We start from the raw sequence: 20,279 nt of genomic DNA, 5'->3' as shown, positions 1-20,279 counted from the left end.
TGCAGCCCCCATGCTGTGGGGTCCAGGATGGGGTGCAGCCCCATGCCAGCAATACTCCTGGTCACAATATTGCTCACACCTCCAGTTGCCCCTTTTCTCTTTCAGCTGCCATCTGCCCACACTTTAATCTGAAATCTTCCCTCCCAAATCAACTACTTCTCCACCAGCCGCCTGAGAAGAGTTTGCAAGTTCCTGGGAACAACAGGCTGCAAAACCAAACTGCTCACGTGGCTGTAAGATGAGGCAAAAGGCAGACAAAATCTGAATTGTTCCTGGGCGAAAACATACCCTATCTGCAAGCTTTTTTGTCTTAAAAAAATGTGACCGTGGAGTCTCTGCAGGTTCCTTTAAGTGTCTCAACTACACGGCAATGGTGTGATTTACATTGCAAAGGAGGGGTTGCTGCTAGGGCACTCGGGAATGAAACCCCAGCTGGGCTCAGAGGTGGAGATCCCACCTCCTGCCCCAGCCACCCCACATCTGGCTGAGCCTTTTGTCTCGCTGTGCAGTCCCGTGGCCAGATTCCCAGCTGGTGTTTTCTGCTGCTGGGCTGCTTGTCTGAATCCGTGGGGAGTCTGTGCTCACTGAGCTCACCCCGTCCCACCAGGCCCAGTTGCCCTCTCTGAGCTGGGAGGCAGGCAATGGGGGAGGAAATCCCCCATGATCTGTTGTTGCAGAGCAGCCCTGACTTTTCCATGCAGAGGAGGCAGGATGCCGCCCCTGGGGAGCCAAGGCTGTGGATGTACATCCCTGTACGCCCTGTCTCCAGCCAGACCTCAATCCTTCTACCACCAGCAGCCCTGCAGACCTCCCTGGCTGTGCTGCATGCAGAAATGACCACTACACCATGCTCCCCTCAAGGCTTAGTGCCTCTGAGAGCACCACTGTTGTACGGATGCAAGCATCTCCATCACCAGTTTTCCTGGATTATGCTAATGCTCCTCTCTCCATCACATGAGTTGGATGTAGGCCGGTGTTTCAAAACCACTGTGTGCCCCACAGGTGATCTGGTTGCTGGCCTCTCACTCCCCCCAGGCCTGGCTCCCCAGCAGATGGGGTGGCTCACATGTCCAGATGAATGGTGCTTGGGCAGGGAGGCAGTTACTGATCTCAGCTCTGCACTCTTGCCCCTTTACCAAGCGCCTGAATGTGCAGTAGCTCCTGGACATTGCACTTTGAAGCCAAATGCTCTGAAATGAAGTCAGTGTAGTTTGAGACTGCCTTAGTGCACGAGGGCTAGAGCTGCTGCATGGGTCATTGGTCCCTGCCAAGGGGCTTCAGCATCCTCGCCTGGGCATCCACTGTCCCTTTGGTCCTGGAAACACCCCCAAAGCATGTCAGGCCTGATCAGGACTCTTCTTCCATGTCCTGTGATACTGGCTTCTCTCTTGCAATCCTAAATAGGAGTTGCATCATTTTAGGAGTATCCCAGCTCTGCCACCAGCAGAATATGTGGCCTGCGATGGCATTGCAAGGTAGGGCCAAGAGAACCCCATTCCTCAGCCTTTCCCAGCACTCACGTGGGGCTGCCAAAGTCCTGACTTGCACAGGGAGCACGTCCTCAAAGTGACTGGGGAAGACACAGGCGTGAACAACTTCCCCCTTCTGTTTTTTTCCCAGCTCCCTTGTTCCCTTTCTCACTGCCTGTGAGCCAGTAACTGATAAGGCTCTATGATAAGGGCAGTGGAGGAAGGGGAGGAAACATCCCCAACCAGCTATGGCGTGGGCTCAGCTGGAGCAACTGGGGTGCCAGGGTTAGTAACGCTGCGGAGAGGCTGATGGGGACAGCCCTGTGGGCAGCCTCCCCTTGAGACACAGCTCCAGAGCGCGGCTGCTGCCTGCTACCTGGATGTTTGCCTTGCAGAGTGGTTTTGACTCTTCAGCATGTGCCAGGAACCGAACTCACTGCAGACTTCCGACAGCGCCCAAGCAGCACGTGTGAATGGATCTTACTCAGTGAGAGAACATCATCCTGTGAAGGTTATCACAAAAACCCAGTGCAGAAACATATGGGAAGGTGGGACTCTGTGGGGGAGGCAGGAGCTAGGCTGTTTTAGACATGGAAGAGAAATATTTTGGAAAATAAGTAAAGAAAGATGATCCATAGTACAAGAATGAGCTGCTTGGCTCAGGATTTGGGACACTGCTGGTGATCTTCCAGAGGACAACAGGGCTAGTGCAGAAGGGAGCAGCTGGGTGCAAGCACTTCCCGAGGAAAGAGCAGGTTGTTCTCCTTGGCTCAGACAGTGCTGTCATCTGGCCTGAGGCCCACTGCAGACAGCACAGAGACTTTCGCTTGTTTGGGAGGATGCTGGGTCTGGCCCCAGGTGAGAGTCACGCAAGGGTGGCTGTAGTCCTTTCCCTGTCTGCCCCACTCTCTGTCTTTTCAGCCTGCTATTTCTTTGCCTTCAGTCTCTGCCCCATGCTTCATCTGGATGTAGCTGAACCCTTCTCTTCTTCTGAAAGCATAAAGTATAGCAGACGTGTGACTGAAGAGTGACATCTCTCCAGCTGGCAAGAAAGCATCGAGGGTGCCACAATCCTGCAGCAGGACATCAGCAATCAGCTCAGGACAAAGGCATTCACTGGCCAAAACAGGGCTTGGCTAGATGGCATCTCTCACCAGTTAAGCTCCTGGGTAAGGAGAGTTCCTCAGTGGCACTGAAGTTTGCAAGCAAGGTCCTTAAGTTTCCCACAAGGGTTTCACCTGTCCTCCCTTCCCATTACAGTGAACACTTACTTTCAGAGTCTCTTTATGGGTGTTACAACCATATCCGTTGGCTACACAGGCAAAAATTTAGCCAGTAGCAAGAAACAGCTTTGCCGAGACTTCCAGCCTAAGGATTAGATGAGTGTAATTCATCATATATGCTTTGAAGTGGCAAACGGGTGGTTGCGGGTAGTAAGTACCCATGCGTGTGTATTGCTGTGGCTGTGGTCAAGAGTCTTCACAGCATATGCCCAGAGGATTTTGTAAGCTGGCAGGCGGGGGCTGTGGTGGGAGCTCCCGTTTTCCTGCTGTTCCCTGCCCTGCACGGTGTGACCCGACTCTCCCGCTGCACCCCCTCATGGGTGCTTTCCAGGACTCCTGGGCCAGGGGAGGAGAGTTTGCCATGCAGCGAGGACTTCCCGAAACCAGCTGCCTGCATAGTCCGCCTGAGGTCTGTGCTCCCCAGCGACGGTCTTTTTGCCACTGTTTTCCAGATATCAGACCCTCCCAAAGGCAATGCCATGAGTGTATCCACAAAGCCCCTTCTCAGGCTGCTGGAGTGGCAGGAGTCCGGGGAGGGAAAAAGCAGGGCTGGGAAACCCCCAGGCTGGGCTGCATGCGGATAGGGGAGGACGGGGGTATGGGGGCCTGGGACACGACAGTCGCTTCCCCGTGCAGACAGACGGCTCTAGCTGCTGTTCATCCATGGGATAACAAGGATCCGTGAGCATGATACAGTCAGGAATGCGAGTCTGTGTGGGTGCGTGTACGTTTATCTTCTGCGCTGACACAGCTTAAACCTTACTGCCATCTCCACTGCCAGGTCCAGCTCTGGCAGCCACTTTGAGGGCCTCCAGGACCACCCTGAGCCCTTGCAGCATGAACAACCCCCAGGTTTTGCCCACCTTTTGGGAAGCCATCACTGCAGGAGCTGGGCAAGGAGTGAGCGAGACCCGTCCCACCTTCTGCATCACCCTCGCTGGATGCCTCCGCACCCACGAGAGCTGCGGCTCCGGCCAGGCTCCAGCCCTGCCAAATAGGCGACATGGGCCAAGCCGTGACATGAGGAGCAATGTAGGGAATGCGAGGGACAATGTGCAAAATTTTGACAAAGCCGCATGGCCATTAAAAAGGGGCCAGCGTCCTTCTCTTCCTCATTTCTGTATTTTAAATTTCTGTTCCTGAAATGAGTCATTTCCATTCCTGGATGTTAAATTGTCCTTTTCTGCTCCTGCTCCTTTATTTCCTGGTTTCCTGAAATGGGCTCATTGTTCCTGACCTGCCGTCCTAGGCAGTCCTAGGCATCGCAGGAGCCAGGGCTTTGTTTTCAGCCGCCTGTCCCATGAACAAAGTGTTAGCAAGAAGAAAGGTTGAGCGGAGCCGCCTGTCGTTTCCTAACAAGATGCTGAGAGCCACCAGTGCACTCGGAGAGCCCCAGGGGACACTACCCTGCATTTCCATAGCAAAGCACTTCACCCCACCAACTATAATCTGGCCATGTTCTCACATTTGAGGCATTTTCACTCATCCCTGAGAAATGCGAAGCTCTGGGCGCGATTTCCTGCCTGCGGGAGGGCTGGCAGGAAACCTCCCACGCCTCTGGTGGGATGGAGCAGCAGGTTCTTGGAAACGGGCCCTGCGCAGCGGGAGCACCTCCAGGGTCATCGCGAGAGGTGGCACCTCCATCTGCCTGCTGGGCACTTGGCGGGGGGAGTGCCACGGTCTGGAAACCCTCACGTCCTGGATTTCTAATTTCCGTGCCTTTTTCTTAGGAATAGGTTATTGCAATTTGCTGCTCCAGTCCCCATCACAGTCCCCTTGTGAGCCCATGTTTAAAGGTGGCCTCTCACCTTGCTCCTAACGCTTCAGAAACCCCATGTTTATCTTTTTTCTCATGAAAGTGGCCCAGATACTTCTGTGTTTGTAGCTCTGAAAGACCTAGATGCCAGCCCAGCTGAGTGCCCTCACCCAGGACAGGAGAAGGGCCTTGGTTTGAAACACAACACAAACCATTTCACCTTCGCTGGCTCCCAGCACACCTCCCGCGGGAAGGTTTGGCCCCGCAGCTGGCTGCAACCTTTCCATGGAGGTCTTGAGAAGACTGGAAGGAGACTGGGAAGATCACGAGACTGAGCTCTTTCAAGGGGGGAAATTGTTTTCACTGGAGAACCAGAAAACTCCGAATGTTTTTTGATGGCCAGGAAGAGACACAGGCATTTCTGTTTTCTGAAACCTGAAAACATTCCTTTTCCCTTAGAGAAAAATGTGAAAAGTCAACACAACTTGTAAATAAAAGCTCTCAAAGAATCTTGTTAGCAGTTTTCTGAAGCAGCAAGGTTCCTATTCTGGCTGCCTCTATGAGGAGGTGAAAATCCAGCCCAGAGAGGGCAAAAATTTCACAACACCCACTGGCAACAGTGAAGACAACCAGGATTATTAGTATTTTATATCTGAAGTGATTTCCCAGCAGGTCTCCTTGCAAATCAGCAGGAACCTCAGCAGGAGGCACTGGGGTCTGGTCCCCAGCCTAGCCCTGACTCCAGGCAACGACCCTTCCCTATCCACGTGTTGGAAGCACACATATTTCTGTCCGCGGTGTCCTTCCCCAGACCACCTTCAAGCCGACGTGGCTCCTTCCATCACTTTTAATCATGGGGCGGCCACAGGGCAGGAGAGGAACACCTCGTCGTAGGCCGCTTGGTGCAGGAACACTACGCCTTGCTGCACCCCCTCACTAGCGGGGTGCTCGCTTTCTGGCTGAACCCAGAGATCCCCCAGTCTGTGCCCGCTCCCCACGGCTGAGGGGTGTTTAGATCAGCAGCCCACTTTGGAGCCATCACCTGCAGAAGGAAGCGGGGAGGCTTGCAGCTCGAGGGGCAGAGGGACACCAGCTGTGTCATTCCCCATCGCTCGTTTGTGATGAATGAGAATAAAAGCACGCATCTGGACTCCAGGCAAGCTCCACATCTTCTTGGATAGGAGTATAACCTGCCAGGGACGCAGCCAAAGCAAAAGCAGCTCGGTGTTGCATTCCCAAATGTATCAGTGGTGCGAAATAGTCATCCTGGAAGAGCAGCCCTATCTGAGTCATACCGGGGGGGAGGGGTGTTTTTAACTCTTGTGCCTAATGATGGTGCTTTATGATACAAACTGTCGAATAGCTGTCTCCAACACGTAAATTGGCTAAATGAATGTGAAATAAGAAGTAGCTCCCACTGAGCTCCCACTACAAGTGCAGCATTTGTGCTGGTAGCAGAGCCGCCACAGAGCAATTTCTCTCAAGGTTCAAGAACTTCAGCTAATTCCTAACATTATCTCAGGGAGACACTGAGCCACATGGGTTTCCTTGAGAAGTGTTAGCCCAAAGTTTGCATTTTACTGTGATGGAACGAAATTCATCTGCATAAATCAGAGCCCTCCACACCTCCCCTTCCCCTTGCATGGCCGGTAGGAGCAGCAGCAGCAATGCTGCTGTCCACTGGTGGCAGGAGGGAGGCCATCATGTTGGTTTGTAGCAGAAGTGTCCAAGTCCTGGAGCCTCCTGAGGCAGAGCAGGATTTGCAAGAGTGATTCGAGCAAGTGCTACAAGACCAGTGAGTGCGTTAGGGGCTGCTGGGCCACAAGGGAACCTGTACTTTACTTCTGCAAGGAACAACATGTGAGAACATGACAGGGCTGCACGGAGAAAGAGCAGAGCAAATGCTGCAAGCCTCATCTGTCATGGATGACACTCACTCATCTGCAGCAGCTCCCACTGGATCCCTGGCATCTTGTGCCCTTTGCCTGGAAGTCACAGAAAACAGATTTGGAAGGAGGACTTTGCTTTCACCATGCTCTGGCATGAGTAGAAAGCACCAAGACCTCTTTGGACTTCCTCTCTGGGCTGATCAGTGCCTGGTGCAGGGAGTGTGTCCTGGTGCACGCACATCTGCAGTTGTCTTCTGCATATCAAGACAGCCATATGGGATCCTGAGCTGAATCCACAGTCCTGCTTGCTGTTTCATCAGCCCCTGTGCAGAAGTGAGAGGAGTTTTCATACAGCAGATTGGCACTGGAGACAAGGGAAACAGGAGCCACCAAAGAGTTCTCAGAGCCAGGCAGCCTGCTTTTAAAATTTCATGCAAATACTGAATAACAGAAAAGAGAAAGAGCAGGTGTTCTCCCTAAACCCCCACCAAGCTCCTCCTCCAGCAGATTTCTTCTCAGGGCAATAAGGCCAGTCTTCTTAGCTAGCAGCAGATTTTTAACTGCCTGAGAAATCATAGAGACAAACTAAGAGCAGAATATGGAATATACACTGGGAACATTGGATGGACGGGTAGGTGGATGCATGAATGGAAAGAAGAAAGGAAGGAAGGATCTTCCTCTTTCCCCCATTTAAACACTGTAGAGATTATGATGTCTTATCACTACCCTAACTACATGGCCAACCTCTTCAAAGCTCTGATGACTCTTTCATTTCTTTGAGGGCTGCTTGGCTATCATGAGAGGAGGAGGTGGATATAAGACAGGCTCCAGGCAGGGGGAAGATGCAACTTATCTTAGCGAAACAACAGTAGCCAGGTGGAATAGAGGCTGTTACTATTAGTGCCCCCAGGTGATGGTAACCAAGTCTAAGTGCAGCAGGGCTAATTGCCCAAGCAGGACTGAGGGCAAGAGCACAAACTGTGAAGTCCCATGGGCGGTGGGCAGTGATCCCTGCACAGACCATGCTGGTTTAGCTTGTTCCAGTACAGCAATTGCAAAGGCCTCTCCATGCTCCTGCATGATGTAGATGAATGAGCCAACACCACCCTCCCCCAGGACGGTGGCCATGTCCCAGGGAGAAGCACCCTGCCCACCCTGTCACCCTTCCTCTGGGCATTCCTGGGGAAAAAAGAGAGATCCTGGTGATGTGCAGTTCCACGACTCAGAGACTGGGCTCAGCGGTTTTATTGCTGGCTCTGTTCACAGGTCAGTTTAAATTTTTATTGGTCTTTGTCTAATGCTGTAGGAGCTGGCTGGCTTGTGGTGCATATGACAAAGCATTTGGTTGCACAGCAAATGATGTGTGAGCTCTTGGGAACCAGCACAACACGGGAAATTCAGCTCTAGGCTGCTAAGGAAACCAGCTTGGTGGCAAACGCACCGACACATGCGGTTCGTCTGAGCACAGAAGATGAATCACGTAATTCTGTGGCAGCGCATCCCCTTCCAAAAGGAGGGGGTGAGCATCCCTCCCCGGGATCATGTTGGGCTTCCTGGCCTTTGCACTGTCGCTGTCACAGCATGGCTTCCCTGCTGCTCTGACTTTGAAGCCAGAGTCTGACAAAATCACAGCCTGACTTTCTGGCATAAGGCTGCCAGACACAGGCTATTCAGCATCTATTTTTCCAGCATCTCCAGGCTTTGCAGCCACAAAGGCCTGGGAGAGCCCCTGTATCTGCCCCTGTAGCTCTCCGAACTGTTAGTCTGGTTTGTTCTGGAGATGAGGATAACGTGGTTGGGGCAGGGGAGTGTCTGTGCATTGATCAGCCTGTCCCCTCTGGTGAATTTAGAAAACACTGCTCAGTTACACCGACAGAGATATGGAGCTCTCAGTGATGCAGACTTCCTACAAACATGGGAAAACGGGGTGGTGGGTAGGGGATAAAGGCACAATGAATGACCTCCCCAGGGCATCAGCTGAGTCCGGCTGGGGCAGCAGAAACTCCACACAGGAAGAAGGGAGGGAGGGAAGAGAATGGAGAAGGTAGGGTTGGCTGAGTTGCAGAAAATGTTTCAGTAAGAAATTGCACCTCTTAGACCCAAAGTCCATCAGGGAGGATGCAGAGTTCTGCAGGAGGCCTGTCTTCAGTGCTCTCCTCATGTCAGCGCTCGCTAGCTGAGCTGATGCCATGGCTCAGGCCCTGTCCCGCTCATTTGAACCCACAGCAGTGCAGAGAGCCTCCTGGCTACTCTGTGTCAACAAAGTAGACGTGCCTTGGACTGCCTCTGGGCACAAGGCCAGTCAGCACAGGACAGCCCAGGTCAGTATCACTACTGGGACTGGTCCCTGTAGCATCAGAACACCTGAACTGTGTTGAAACTGTACCGTGGTGAAAGCACAAGCCAACAGTGTGCCAGGCACCAGGCTAATGTTTTAATGGCAGTGAATATCCCGTGGCATGGAGACAGCGAAAGTGTTACCAGGTGGGTTATTGGTAACACACTGTTGGATTATGGGAAGGTTCATTACCTAGATGCAGCTCCAGGCAAACCCTGTGTGGGCACAAAGAGGGTACAAAATGTTCCTTGATCGCCTCGTCACAGATTTTTGAGCTCCTTCTCTGGTGCGTGTTCAGAGTTGTGAGAGTGACTGGGGCAAAACCAGGGGCAGATGTGGAAAGGGAAAGGCTAAGAGCACCTATCTGTATAGTTTCCTCCCTCCAGCCAGCAAATGTAGGGAGGATCAACACCTGAGGCAACGTAGGAGGAACATGTGGAAAACGGAGCAAGACCAATTACAAACTCAGCATTTCTAGGGAAAGACGCAACAGGCATATATTCACAGCCTGTCTTGCCTCCAGTCTCACCTATCACTGGGACACACATGAGTGTTGATAGATGGGCTCCAGGAGAACAACTCTATTCAATGGCTATCACCTATTTATTAGCTGGTAGGATAAACAGAGGCAAGGCCTTGGAAGCACTTTGTCTCGGAGCAGCATTCCCATGCCAGCACATCAAACCCTCAGGGTTCCTCGTTCCTCCCCCAGCACCCATCCCTTTCTGAAATGTTTTTTTTTTCATACTTTTCTGTCTTCATGCTTTACTCCCTGTCTCCACAGTGGTTGCTGTTCCCTGTGGCCCTGGGAGCTGGAAGCTTTGTGCTGGTTAGCTGAGCAATGGCAAAAGTCTCCATTCTTTGAAATTCGTCATGGAATCTTTTTTCCTAGAAAAGAGAAAAGTGACTCAAGTCTTCAGAGCTTCCTAACTTCACTGCAGCAGCCACATAGTGAGGCAGGCTGTCAGCACTGAAAAGGAACATCTTTATTTGAGCGTAGGAAAGGATTTTTGAATAGGCCGGGGGAGCCTCTTGTTCTGTCACACTCTGCCACAGCTGCACATGGCAGGAATGTTCTTTACCTTCTACACCTCAGCCCAGGGAAGCACCCACAGGCGTACACTCTGGCTGCTCTTTGTGTGCTCCCAGCACTCCCATGTTGCTACCCGTCCCTCTTCCTGCCACTCCATTGGAATGGATATACAGACCCTCTGTGGCAACCTGCTTCGCTGTGACACTTAGCTGAAGGTCTCTGTCCCTGGAACTTCTCATCCTGGCAGGGTCTTCAGCTGCCACACAGCATGATGCTGTACCTAGCAATGGAGAAAAACAAAGAACAAGTGGGAAGAGCAGGGCCTGAAAATTATAGGTCAGAAACAGTGGCACACAGCCACAGATGGACTGAAAAGTCTCTCTGGTTGCAAGTTTTCATCAGCCTTCCATTCTGGAGGTCTTCTTGCTTGAGCTACTGAATTCATGGCAGGCCCTATGGTTCACAGCCTGTAGGTCTACTTTTTCAGCCAGCTTTTTTGCTAGGGATGGCCTCCTCCAGCAGGTACTCACTCGGCTTCCCCTACCAGACACACAAGGGCAGCAAGCAGAGAACCAAGGAAATAAGAAATAGTGTGGCCAAGCTGAGTGACACCCCAGCCTCTGGAGGTCAAAACTCACATTGCCGTCCACTATGCTGGATCTCTCTCCACTTTCCTAATCCATCTGCCTGTATTAGTGTCCACTACCTGCTATATGGCAGTGCCTGAGTGCTCTGACAAGGGGTCCTGGCCTTCTCAGCAGCCTCCTCTTTTGCAATTTCCCCAGCCCTTCGCTTGGAGAAGTCACCACCTTCTTATCAGGTAATCATTCTTCCCCAGGCCAAATTAACACGGGAGTGTTAGACTGCCCGCTAAGTGAACACCTTCCCGCAGAACAGCATGTTTTAGCTGTGCTGTCGATGACACAATAGAAAAGGCCTCTGAAGTGCTGGCGCTCCAGTACGCTTCCTTCGCTTGCTGGAATTTCCGTTCATTTCTTCCTCTCCCAGGCTCTTACCGAAAAATGGTGTCACCCCATGTATCTCCTCAACGGGCTCGGGAGACAGGCTAGCTTGTTCACTGAGCAGCTCTCTCAGCCCGGCGGGTCGCCCACATTCGTGTGCTGGGCATTTACAGGGAGCGAGTTCCCCGGGGGTGTCAGGTTCAGCTCACCCATTTATTAAATCACTGAAGGCGATTCTGCCAATCAGTGAAAGATTTACAAGGCAGGCAGGAAGTTCTTGTTTTTACAGGAGTGTCTCAAACACACGCACACAGTAGGAAAAGCAAACATTCCAAGCATACCAAGGGATCCACGGGATAAAAATTCCCCAAACAGCCGAGATTAAGAAACTTGCAGCACATGGAAACACTAAAACCTGAGCTGAAGGATTTAATTGTCTTATTTAGCGGACTGCCCTGACCACTGGTTGGAACAACCTGAACTGCATGGGAAAAGCCACTCTGGAGGGGCAGGAAGAGGGTCAGCCACTGTGCCCTTAGGACAATAAAGGTCATAGCTGGCCCCCACCCCTCTCCTAGCTCCATATGGTCACCAGAGCCTTCTGGCAGAGTTTAATATGAGTTTTCCTTTGGAAACTCTCAGCCCTGCACCTTAGCAAGGCAGGCAGGGGTCACTGGCTGAGTCATTGCAACGCCTGATCCAAGCCCTTCGGAACAGGAACGATTGCTGTTCTAGCTCTACGCTAAGACCCCAAGTCTGCGAGTGGGGGTCGTTGTTCCAGAGTAGACACGCGCTACCGCCCACCCTATTCTAAAGCTGTCCAAAGTCCGTGGGAACACTCCCATCCTCTTCGGTCCCCCATCCTAACTCGGGAGATGCAGCAATTCCCCTGACACTGCTCACCCCCAGCCTGGGAGCTCCCCACTGAAATACCCCCTGAGGCCAAGCAGCATCAGGGTTGACTAGGAACAGAACTGGGCAAGCTAGAGCAGATCAGATCCCATCGATAGGTTCAGCTATTTCTGTGGAATAACCTATCTAGCGGAGACCCAGTGGGCTGTTTGACAAGCTCACTCACTGGTTGTTCCCCAGGTGTCAATATCTGACAAACTGGACAGTAGCAATATTTTTCATGCATGGGCTTGCAAAGGAACCTGAGAAAGTTAGGAGGGAAATAGCACTCGCACTTAAGTTGTTTGGTTTCCTAAAAAAAAAAGTCCAAATTACGTGCTTCCCCTTTCTCTTACCCTCTTTTGAACTTCCTCTATTCAACAAGAAACAACTTTTCAACAGAGTTCACTTTCTTTCTGTATTTTCCAGAACTTGTTCCTTTTTGTCAAATTATTTGTGCAACAAATTTACAATAATGCAGTAAGTCCTGCCTGTGCATCATGTGATAGGCTGATCTGGACTTCAGGACAGGCTTTGAATCTCTCTAGGAAAAGAAGAGGAAGACACACTGCGGGACGACAGAGTTAGAAGGCTCCGAAGTCTTAATAAGCTGAAAACATTCTTCTTTCTGAAAGGATCAGTTGCCTCATAAAGGCTTCTTTTGATCTTTGTGCAAACCACCACACTGAAAATGGAATTTGACCTCTTTTGGTTATGTATAGCTTACCCATTTTTGTTCCTACTCCAGCTACCAGTCCTAGCAGGAAGCTCCAACTCCCACTCCCAGATGGGCAGTTTCTGGAAGAGCTGGGAAGGGAACTGATAAGGAAATAAGTCATCTGTTGAAAGTGAGAGTTAACGACAAGCAGGTACTTAAGATCATCACAGAATAAAATGTTTATTTACATACTCAACCAGCTCCCTGTCCAGCACTAAGCAGATATAGATCGCCCTGCGTGTTTACTCCAAATTCCAGCTCATCCTCAGACATAAGTTTGGCTGCCTGCCCCAAAAGCTGGCTACAGCTCCCCTCCTGCAGCCCTGACTTTCATGGAGTTCCCTGTAGCTATACAGGTGCTCCGCAGGATCCAGGTGCAGGAGTATGACCTGAATTATCAAGAGTTTGCATCTCAGTAAATCATACTCTTACTGTTAGCAGTTTCATTGTTCTTCTCCTCCCTTTCCTGCCTCCATTTGTCATCAGCCAATGGCAGCAGAAGTCCAAGAGACCTTTTGACAGCTAGCTTATGGTTTGGATATGAATGCATCCTTCAGAAATTTGTTTGGTCCCAGTAAATAGGTTTGCTTTAGCGTGTTGCTCCACATTCCTTCTGTGATTGCATGTGTCAGTGTCTGTGGCTTTCCTGCTTGCTTATGGCATCTAAGTTTAACCGTGTTTCCTGCCAGCTTTCCCAGTAGGATCCTTCTAATGCCGAATGGAAGCACCCTAAAGTGATCACACGTTTGCTGAATGTGCAGCCTGCTGTTTGCCCCTTCCTGGGAGCCTGCCAGCATCTTATCTTTGTGAGGCTTTCACAAGCCCAATCCTCAGATTCAGAGACTTTTAGCTTGGCAATTTGTGTCTGCAAAGCTTAGCATGTGCTTAAATACACTGCAGGCTCTGCTGCTTCGCCCTTTGCAGGACTGGATCCTGTGAGTGCAGTTGTGAGAAATGACTGTATAAAAGCTACATTTTCTTCCTGTGGTTCAGAAACAGCAGAGTACATTCAGTCACATCTGCAGATTTTAATGAGAACAATCCGTTTTGATTTTTTATTTTGTTAATTCTTGCTCCCAGCCAAGCCAGTACAGCTGCAACAGAATGGGCTGTGGCTGAGTTTTTCCCATGCTTCACCAAGAGTACTTTCCTAAGCTACAGGCAGTCCCACTAACAGGACAAGGGTGGCACACACTGTGCAAGGATCCCAGCATTGCACAGGTGCTTGGCAGGAGGGTTACTGAAAGGTCTAATGTCCAAGAAGAAGCTGAGTTTGCCTTTGAGATCCTGGGTGGAATCTGTGGGGCTTTCTGCAGTCAGCAAGAAAAAAAGCTGGTTGTGTTTAGCAAATTTAATGTGGCATTGCAAAGACGTGAGTCATCATGTCACCAACATTGTTTTCACGGACGCTTTCGGTGCAGATCTGTACTGCAATATCATTGTTTGCCTTAAATCATAAAAGAATGACACATTCAGCTCACCTCATGATAGTAACACCTGGCCCACTAGTAACAGCCCTGCCTCATTAACAGGAGGCAAATAAAATCACAGTTTACAGCTGAACAGCCACTCAGAGAAAGACCCAAGAGAGCAGCCCCCATACACAAGCTCAGATAAGCTCTGTGCCAGGCCTGGCTGGTTTCCAGATGCAACTGCTGTCACCTGCATCCTCATCCCAGCTCCATATGTTTCACGTGTCACAGGTCAGCTATGCCCCCAGGTGAGCCGTAAGGCAGGGCTAAGAGCTGCTGTGTCACCGGTGGGAATGGCAGATGTTTTTAATAGCTTGCTGAGGCGCTGCAGCGAGCGACCAGCTCCGCGGCGCTGTCCCTCAAAGATGTCTGAATCTGACTCATTGGAGCTAGGAAACGAGGAGCAGGATGAGCTAGCAAAAGGCCATAAATCTGGCGACCGCTGATGAAAAGTGATAAACAGTGTTGAATCCAGGAAGCAGGTGGTCAAATATAATAGCTTGCTTGTGTTACAGAGGGTCAGGGATAAAACCCCTGGGAGCACCATGGTTGGGAGGCCCATTGTTAGAAGAATTGCTATTGTCAGTCACAAAAGACAGCGGGCAAGCTGGAGGCCTCAACTAAACAGTCTGTTTTCATGCCAAGTTTTTCTGTGAAGCAAGAGCCGGGGATCTCCGTTTGCAGCACTTTGAAAAAAGGCAATTTCAATAGGAAACACCAGGCTTTTCCAGCGCTTCACCCCACCACTAGACTGCATAAGCAAGCCAGCCACAGGCTCCCCTGACTGGAGATAGCTGAGGTTATGAATTAAGGACCCTCCAGATCACCCACCTGCAAGAAAATGAGGAGCTGCGAGGGCTGCTCAGTGCTCCTCTGGCAATGCCAGAGACCCCAGGGCTGATTTTGCTCAGGGAGGAGCGGGAAGAGCTGCCTGGCCCCTGCGGGCAGCTGTGGTATGGGCAGAGCGGAGCAGGGCTCCCTGCCTCCCAGGGCAGGAGGAGCAGCCGCTGCGGGAAGAGCCCGGCCCGATGCCACAGGGGAGGGCTGGGGGCAGGTGCTGGAGCAGCGTGAGGTGGCCCCGGCGAGGGCAGGGGCTGGGTGCCGCTTTGTAGCCATTCCCGCGTGGGAGCTTCGGAGCTCATCCCTCAGGACGCAGTCTCCTCTGACATCCCCCTCCTGCCTCACAGCTCCGCGGTAGCCGTTGGCTTGGCCGCTGCGCTCGCCCTTCCTCGAGACTTGGGGGAAAACCTGGGAACGGCAGCAGGGTTTCAGGCTGTAGACGGAGAAGCAGCCCCGGGCTAGGAGGGCGGCCGCCCCCGTCCCGCGCGGGCCGGGGGGGCCGCGGCGAGGCCTGGCCGCCGGGCCGGGGCCGAGGCCGAGGCCGGCATTCCTGGGCCGCTGTTTGTTGCCCTCCCCGCAGCCCGTTGCCGTGGTGACGCGGATTCCAGGCGCGCGCTGGCCCCGAGCCCCATTCCTCCAGGTCTCCTTGGAGGAGAGCCGGCTTCTCCCCCGCCCCGGCCCCGCTCCCGGAGGGGGAGCGGGTGCCCCGGCTCCGCGCCGCGCGGGGCTGCTGGAGCCGACGCGGCCCCGGCGCTCACCTCCTCCCCCCGCTCCCCCGTGAGCCGCAGCAATTACCGCATCGCCCGAACGTTTCGACGTGAGCAGTCGCTCCAGATGGTCCGCATTAAAATTCCCAGATTTCTTGCCCGCCAGTGACCGGTTGCTCTCTGTATTATCTCCAAAAATAAAAGCCAAGTCCAAGCGCTGGCAAAAGATGACGGGGGGAGGGGGCAGATGGATGGGACGGTACCCCCGCCCGCCTTGCCAGGCCACCGCTCTCCCACCCCGGCCCCTTCGCTCCTGCAGCACCGGTGGGTTCGCTGCCGCTCCCCTCGAGAGCTGCTGGGCTTCCCCGCTGGTGACGCTCTCCCCACTGGAGGGGTTTCGGGGGAATATCAGGGCAGCTGGGACTTGCCATTTGGACCTCACAGCTCGGCTGGAGACCTGGCCTGAGTGCCCCGTGTTCCCTCTGGGCGAAGGGGCTCCGGCGACCGAACCCCCAGCTGCACCTCCGCTGCCGCTCCTGCGGGCCGTCGCCCCTGCGCTCGGGTAGCGGCACCAGCCTGCACCAGCCTGCCAGCACCCAAAGGTCCCGTGGGACAGGGGGGGACAATGCACTGAGGCCAGTGCACTGCCTGCTGCGTTGGGAGAAGGCGACACACCAAACTCTTCTTCTAACGTATGGGCCTAGGGGGGCCTGTGGGCAGGGACTGGGCTCTCTGAGTATTGGTGTGAGCATGGCATCTCCCAAAATGAGGCTCTAAGAGAAATGAGCTGCATCACCCTTGGGAGGTGGATGGTGGAGAGCCAAGATCAGACTCAGACCGGACGTCGCACTTTTACACAGCTGCAGTTAGGTGAGACAATGCGCCACTTTCGCACCGGCTCCTTGCTCCCCAGCACCTGCTGCGGCGATCTCCGAGGAAGAGGGATGTCCAGAGTCCTTCTCAGTCCATAGATGGGTAGGGAAGACGGTGGTGGACCTTCTCAGCTGAACAAAAAGTGACATGATGACAGCCTGTGGGCAAGGAAGAATGTCTTGGAGATGCTAGTGGGCAGATGAGAAGACAGGTACAAATTTAAATTTGCCCTTCTTAGCTGAGGCAGGAGCTCAGTCAATGCCCTGCAACTTCAGAGCTTGAGAAATAGAATTTGGTGCTTTACAAATATGCTTTTTATTCAGTAATGGCTTCTCTGTACTCTGCCCAGATTGACGCGTGGGCATAAGATGGAGTCTGCCTTCTGGACTGCTTACAGAAGGGATAGCAGCCATTCTACAGGGAAAGCATAGACAAGCTGAGAGGTCCTCAAAAAAAGGTCATCTCTACTCCCACAGTGTGCTGTCACATTGCATGTTCACATGCACATGGGATTGCCCAGCCAGACATATTGGAGACATGGGCACTTGAATGAAATACGTCCCACTGGCTACAGCAAAATGCAAACACGTGCTTGAACGGGTTGCTGAATAGAGATGTGCTTACATTTATGCATATACTGACCAGGAAACTAAAAGGGATAATAAAGAATCAAGCTGTGAACTTAACCTTCAGCTATGTAAATTACAGGGAACAAAAAATATAACCAATGTGAAACACTATTATAAATGCACCTTAACTACAGGCACCGTGTTATAAAGTGTAATCTTGCTGAATTGGGCCAGTGGAAAACAGCAAGCACGTTTCAGCCTCAGAGTTATCTGGGGTGAAAAATATTTTTTCCAACCACTTCTGCTGTCACACGATATCCCACTTGATAGAGTGTGATTGTATAAAATGGGCTGACCAGCCAAACACATACTAGTCATAAGGTAGCTATGTTGACAAATTGAATCATATTTAGTGGGATTATACCCAAGGCAAAGAATTCTGCAGATTAGTAACTGAATGTGAAAGCATCAGCAAATGTATGTTGCTGAGACTCATATTGCTGGTTTGGGAGCGCTGTGCTCCAAACCCACAATTTAAATTCCTCCTCTTTGCAACTGGGAACCAATATTTGTATGAAGTAACTGAAAGCACGAGCAGTGACAGCTAGATTGACTAGACAGCCAGTGCTTTACTAGGCTAGCGCAGCACTCGCTGGTTGCGCTGTAGGACACAATGCCTCTCTATCTAGATATTATGCCACTGACATCATCTTAAACTCATGTACAATAAAGAGATTTTAATGACAAAGTAAGTATATTATAGTTATGCTTTCATATACCTAAAATTACCAGTCATTCATCTGTCTCCAAAATTAATTATTCAGTGGATTTTATCACGATCGTGTAACTCCATGTTAACTATCCTCATGTGTCTGGGACAAATCCTTCAGGTTGCACAGGCTTATATGGATTTCAAAATGAGTCTTGCAGTTGCATTAACCCCGTTGTTACTGACAGTTATTTTTCTAGCAAGAGATATCATACAGATGTTTTGTGAAGCATTAAAATCATTATCCTTGCACTATTCTTGTGAGGATAAGGAAGTGGTGTTATCAGCAGGCATACACAAGCTTGTTTAAAATAAGGGAAGTTTGTTTAAAATAGCAAACAGATTTCCTGACCAGATTTCTCATATTTTTTTCTAAACCTTAAGACTTCTGCCATGGGTTAGACCACATGATGGGGGAGACTGTAGATGGGGTGACCGTGCCTGCTAGAGGAACTCCTGCATGCATGAACCCTGCTCCAATGCGTGTGCTCTCCAGTGGCTTTGCCGCCATTTCCTTGTGCTAGGACTGCACATGAGCCAGTGGGATGCTTGTGCTTGGCATGGGGTGTCCCAGAGCAGGAGAGAAGCTACTGCGCTGTCTGTGCTCCCAGCACATCACCTGCAGACAGGGAAGCAAGAAGTGCAGGACAACTAAGTGAGCCTCACGTTTGACAAGTCTGCCTTGGGTTCAGGGAAGACCCCTTCCCCAAATGTCCAGCCGTCTTCTTTTCCATGATTACTGGATTGCATTTTGTTGTCTGGTGAGTTCAATGCTCTTGCTTTCTATCTGCAGCTTTCACTGTGCACAGAAACAGCAGTGTGCTGCAGGGAAGTCTTGAATTGGCAGAGCTAAACCTCACGCCTTTCCTTAGGCAGGGATTTAAACAAACTTCCCTGCACCCACTCCATCTCTCTGCTGCAGGATTCACCTAAAACATACAGCCTGTGCAGAAACGAAAGATGGAATAACTGACTGGAAGAAGTATTTCCAAGCCACAGGCTCACTGCAGGCCCTGCATGGTGCTGCTGTGCCCTCTGCCGGGCTGCTTCTCGGAACTATGCAGCCCTTGTTGCACCTCATTTAAAGCCTATCCACACGCTGCCTTACTCCCTGTGCCACTGGGTGCTGACCCATCTCTCAAATCACAGTTTTGGATCCAAGTCTCAGTCATTCCCTTCCTTAGCCAAAGCCCTGAACCGTAAATGGAGGGGTAATTAAGTGCCTAGTGTAATGAGCAAGGCCGTTTTAAAATAACAAGACTCTGCACCACCATCATTTATACTCCCTGCAGGCATGAACAACTAGTGGGACCTTCTGCAACAAGTGCATCCTGTGAAAACGCCTTCCCTGTTCCAAGCACATTAGACTACTCGGCTCATTAAGACTTTATTCTACAGCTTCCTTAAGGCAGTTTAGTTTTCTTCCACTTTAAAAATTGGATTCAATTCTAATGTGGAAAGCCTCTCCAGGAGGTGGCTACAGCAATGCCTGCAGCATCCCCTGCTGCCAGCACAGTGGATCGGCTCGGTGGCCAGTGTAGCTACCAATGCACCCTTGAGTTATTGTAGTCGTGAGGGGCAGTGATGCTGACTCCTGAAAAATAAGTGGCCATTCTGGAAAAGAGGTATTTGACAAAGTTAAATAGACAGTACCCCCCGCTCCCACCATGCTTTGGATTAAAAAAAAAAAAAAAAAAAAAAAAAAAAAAAGTCAAAAGGCCCAGCTAAGAATGACATCTCTTGTCTCTGAAAGGCAGTAGATCTCATTCTCAGATGATTTTTGAAGCCATTAAAGTATTCACTTTTAAGGCACCTTTTTTTCTCCCCAGAGGAACCCATAAAGTAGATATTGGCATCTCTGCAACAGCAGAGCATGTGAGCACAGCCAGTAAGCAGCTGAGCACTCTAAAGGTCAAGCAGCAGCACCTCAACTTTCCTTAGCTATGGATAGGCATGAGCCCTATTTCTGAACATGTGGTCTGTTTGACAAAACCATGGAGAGAAACTGAATAACCAAAGGAACAGGCAGTCATATTAGGGAAGTCATATATTAACCTCAAACTAAACTGCTGCAAGATTCTGAGTAATGGTCCAGGCAAGAGAACTCTCCCCAGCCCTCCCCACCTCTCATGCAGCCATGCCAAAAACGCTCAATGAACCCTCTTCATACTATCCAAATAATTGGTCCCAAAGTGGTGATTTCCATCACAAAGGTAATTGCCAATATTTGTCACACTTCCTCTCATGACTGTCTGCTAGCCCAAGCGATCAGCAAGCGCAACGTCAAAAGACGCTGTCAATAGTGATGCAGAACAACGTATTGCTCCAATGCCAAGCCAAACCTACCAGGAGAGTAAACCACCAGAGAAACTTCAGTTTGCCAACTCCAGAAATCTTAGACACTGAGCAAATCATTAAGCAATGCAAAAGCAGAGGGAGCAACAGAGAGGACGGTCTCAAAAACACTGTTGCAGGGGATGACTTTGCAAATCCAGGATGTGAATTTCCCAAACACCTGCATGGAAACAGCCAGGGAAAAGGGCACATTCTGGCTCCGATATGCTCTTAGTTGGTCTCCCTAATTCTTGTCCCTCTTGTTCTAACACTGCAGTGTTACTCAGGCTAAAGACTTCTTCCAGTCTTTTGGGATGGGAGATGCTTCCCCCACGTGGCAGCAGCAGCCTCTCTCCCCCTTCTGCCAGGGAAGCCA

The sequence above is a fragment of the Dromaius novaehollandiae genome, chromosome 9 (assembly GCF_036370855.1).
Source record: "Dromaius novaehollandiae isolate bDroNov1 chromosome 9, bDroNov1.hap1, whole genome shotgun sequence".
Lineage (NCBI taxonomy): Eukaryota > Metazoa > Chordata > Aves > Casuariiformes > Dromaiidae > Dromaius > Dromaius novaehollandiae.
This window is presented reverse-complemented; position numbering follows the sequence as displayed.